Genomic DNA, 4,787 nt, shown 5'->3' on the forward strand with positions numbered 1-4,787 from the left:
AGTCCTGATCCCATTGGAAGCTTCTTGAAAGTCATTCCCCTTGCTCTAATCAAAGATATAAGCTTCAAGCTGAACAAAGTCACACAATAAGGAAAGAAAGATAGAAAGTTTCCTAAATGCCCTATAGGCTTTCAAAGATAAGTATGGACGCCATCATACCGATCATTAAGACTCTACTAGACACTTGCCCATTACTCGTATAACCTATGAACCTAGAGCTTTGAAACCAACTTGCACAATACAAAATCCCACAAATATTGTGATGACACCTAACTAACCACTAGGTAAGACAAACAGTATAAACTACCACTAGAATGAGAAATCATCAATATCATAAATGAGACTGCAAAAACATTTAATACAACTACCCCAAGGACTAGTAGTACAAGTCATGAGCCACAGTGATTTGGATTTACAAAACTAATGTGAGAGATAAATACAATATTTGTTTGAAAGTTACATAAAGAGAAATGAAATCCTAAGTTACTATGAACAAAAAGTAGCTTGAATCCGGCACGCTGGTACAACTCTGATGTAAAGCTCCGTGTTTGCAGCAACTCAACTCCAGAATCTGCACGCAAGGTGTAAAAGTGTAGTATGAGTACAACTTACCCCATATATTCAGTAAGTATCTTGACTAACATTAGAGAAGCAATGGCGAGGTTTTTAAGGCAAAAGACACTCACTTTGTAGAACTTGTGCAGCTCAATAACATGTATAATACAGGAAAAATATTCCAGAAAGACAATCACAGAGTAAAGAATATCAACATTAAAGGTGCACAACTGGGATGAGGTAATAAACAAACTCTACCAATTAGATATGATCAACAAATACAACTTGCACCAACCCCAGCTCACAAAGAGGTATGTACTACATAAATTTTGTGCTCAATGCTCATACATGACTATAAATTTGTGCACAACATGATCTGATTCCATATCAAATGCTAAATAACATGTTCAAGAGAACCTTTCAAGAATCAACTATATCAATGTTCGATGGCAACTTTCTTATCTTGACAATCCGATATGCTACCAAAAACTCAACAAAAGATAAGATATCAACTCCACGTAGGTTAACCTATTTTTACAACAAAATTATCAAATAGAAGAGAAGGCATATGAAATAGCCTGACGAAGCAAATTCAATAATTTATGAAAATACAACACGAAGTTCAAGTGAAAACGAGTACAGAATTAACAAATTACTTCCATCCCATCACAACAATAATATCAGAAATGACATCCAGAAACATCACACAATCTCAGCAAGAATAACCCCCAAAACTATCACATACAACATCACAGTACAATCCGCATATCACCGCATGTACTAAAATAAAGTAATTTCCCGCCTTGTCTCGCCATGCGCATATTAACAAATCATTCCACCTTGTCTAGCTACATGTGCAAATCTGATATAACCCTCATTGTCTAGCCACATGTGCAATGTCAACAATAATAATTTCATGGCAAAGACCTCGTGCTGACACCCCAATCACAATCGCACCTTGTGCCACAATATCATCACAATCGCACGGTAAAGACCTCGTGCCATAATATCATCACAATCAATCCGCTCAACATGTCCATAAGTGCCATAATCACAACAATACAATACAATAATTTATCATCAAGAGGCATATCCTCATAACTCATCAATAAACCTCACAAGGACATGAAAACAATAAAAATGAGGATAAGGCATGACTACGACTAAGTAAAGTATAGAAACCAAGTTCAAGTAGTCATATAAAGGATCACATATGAGTCATAGAGTACACACATCCCAATCAAGGCACAATACAAGAACAAGTATATATGTGTGTTCATAACATACGTTCAAGGCTAGTGAAACATAAATATCAAGATTAGTTCATCATGATCAAACTAAGGCACCAAAAACCTTAACATTAGCTCTAGCATGGTTTATTACGCTCACATAGTCAATGAATGGAATAATACATAGAATCAAGTAGAACACACAACCGAATAAGGCATAGAGTACTCTAAAATCTACCCCCGGTCATGGATACTCATGGCACATTGTATATACACTTGTCACCTCATATATACATCACCCCCGCATGTAGAAAATAATATCAATTAGTAGGAAACGTTCTCTCAACCAAAGTTAGACATGACACTTACCCGAGACAAGCCAAATCCACCCTCTAAAAATTCCTTCCCACGCAAATCGACCTCCAAACAATAAGAATCTAGCAAAAAAAAACCAAGAACATCATATAATACCATATGAATCAAACTCGAACGATAAAAGTCAAAATTTTAATTTAATATTCAAAGTCAACTAGGGACCACACCCCATAACCCGACAAAATGCACAAATCCCGAACACCGATAATATGCTGAGTCCAAATATATGATAAGATTCAAAAATAGAATCCAAATCGGTACTCAAAACCTCAAAATATACTTTCTTATCTTTCAAGCAAAAACCCTTTTCCCCCTTTTTCATCCCTTGATTTAGAGAAAAAATCAATGATATATTCAAGTAGAAATTATATATCTAAGTTAGGATTCCTTACCCCAATGATGTAGATTAAATCTCCTTCTAAAATCTCCCAAATTCGAGTTGTGTAGCTTCCAAAATGATAAAATGAAGTCTATGTACGAAATGAGACTTAAATAGAGAAGGCTGAAATTTCAGCACCTGGCGCCGTGCAACGCGTGCCCTTAAGGAAATCCCATCTGATGTCGCGCCTGGGGTTCGTGCAACGTGAGCCCTTAAGGCAAGCCTCTTTAACCTGATTCCCAAATGTTCTGCAATTTAACCATTCCAAACCTTTCTCGAACACCACGAAACTCACTGGGGCCCCTTGGGACACATCCAGTCATTCCTACAAGTCCAAATACACGACATGGAATTGTCCAAAGGTTCAAAACATCAAAAAGAACAATAAAATCAAGAATCAAAGATCAAATCATTCTCCAAACTTCCAAACTTTTCAACTTCGCCAAATGCTTCCGAATCACACTTAGACATTTCGGGAAAAAATCAAACTTTGCACACAAGTCCCAAATGACATAACGAACCTATTCCAACTCCCAGAACAACAATCCGAACCCAATAACATCGAAGTCAACTCCCGGTCAAACCTATGAACTTTTCACACCTTCAAATTTCCAACTTTTACCAAATAAATCCAAAACCTTCTAGGAGCATCCAAATACGAATCCGGACATACACCTATGTCCAAAATCACCATACGAACCTATTGGAACTATCAAAATGCAAATCTGAGATCATTTACACAAAAGTTAACCCTTGGTCAACTCTTTAACTTTAAGCCTCCAAAAAGGAATATTTCTCTTCTAAATCAATCCTGAACCTCTTGAACATCAAAACCAATCATACACGCAAGTCGTAATACATCATACAAAGCTACTCAAGACTGCAGATAGCCAAACGGAAGGCCAATGATCAAAACAATCGGTCGGGTCATTACACAAACACCTAGGGTGAATTGCATCTAGTTAATAATCCGGTTAACTTGCAATGTTGTGCATTTGATACTTCGCAAAGGTTGAATATATGTACTTAGGTTGTTGAAAACACATTTTATAACATGATTACTTAATTTAGGATTGGTATATACCTAACGAATTAAATTAGTCTTATAAAATAGGGTATTTCATCTCCTTCCAAAAAAATAAATAACTTTTACACTTTTACAATTATACTAGCATGATTTATAAACCAATCTATTTGTAAATTATTGCTTAGCTATTTTCACTTAAAGTAGACATAACTTGTAAAGTTATAGTTGGACTATCATATTTTTGAATCTTTAGACTTTGTAGCTATTCATTGTATTACAACTCGTTTTCTATTACGAATGTTTCTCTTATATATTTATACATATTCTTATCATATTCATTCTTTCTTCATCGGATTAATTCTTTCACTTTATTCATTATACACTAAGATTATTCAAGACAATTCTTTTCCCACTTTTGGACAATTATTTTGGAGTAAGTTTTCCCTTTTCTTACATTTAGCCTTTCACTCAAAGTAGTTAACCTTTGGACATAAATCAAATTCTTTAAAGTGTATTCTTTTAATTATTATTTTTTTATTTAATTTACAAATACTCTACTTGTTACTACATATATTCTTTATATTTAACCAAGTCATCAAAATATAATTCTCATATACTTTATTTACACCCTTTGTATATAATTTATTATACAAATATGTTTATATTTTACCGCGTGACATTCATGTTCAATTACTCCTCCTTCGAACTACTTTTACCATTGTTTGTATATATCAAATTAATCATTATTTACTTTATGCCACCCTTATTAGAACAAGTCCACCAGGAATCACATTTTCTGGATCTTGAGAGATGCCTAACCCCTTTTCCTTGATATAATTTGAACCCTTACCTTGAATCCCAATAATTTCGTAGACCATAATCAAAGTGTACATTACATAATGTAATATAGGTGTCCTAGTGTACCTTAAATACTAGGTGGCGACACTATAACTCTAATTAACCTTATAGAGTACCATAAGTTGTATTTTATTTTAACTCATGTAAAAATAGGGTACAACAATACGTCGACTATGCTGGGGAATTCTATAGGTTCTAACCACATCATACTTGATCAATTACTTAGAGGGATTACAGTGTCACGACCCAAATCCCATAATCGTTCATGATGGCGCCCAACAATGTAGTTAGGCAAGCCAACAGTGAATCTCCAATTTAATTATCCAACTTAGCCTTTAAACTTAGAATTCTAATTAAATAAATA

At 34.6% G+C, this 4,787-nt stretch overlaps 1 long non-coding RNA gene across 2 annotated transcripts; it reads right to left on the minus strand.

The window, feature by feature from the left end:
* Positions 1-313: 313 nt before the first annotated feature.
* LOC142171526 (uncharacterized) lies at positions 314-4,781 on the minus strand. 2 transcript variants are annotated; one of them, XR_012701104.1, is made up of 3 exons: positions 2,677-4,781; positions 2,154-2,221; positions 314-571 (listed from the first exon to the last, which is right to left on the minus strand). It is a non-coding gene; the product is annotated as an uncharacterized LOC142171526 (long non-coding RNA). The 2 variants fall into 2 exon arrangements; XR_012701103.1 differs by having other exon boundaries at positions 2,552-4,781.
* Positions 4,782-4,787: the final 6 nt, after the last annotated feature.

The sequence above is a fragment of the Nicotiana tabacum genome, chromosome 17 (genome assembly GCF_000715075.1).
Source record: "Nicotiana tabacum cultivar K326 chromosome 17, ASM71507v2, whole genome shotgun sequence".
NCBI classification, from domain to species: domain Eukaryota; kingdom Viridiplantae; phylum Streptophyta; class Magnoliopsida; order Solanales; family Solanaceae; genus Nicotiana; species Nicotiana tabacum.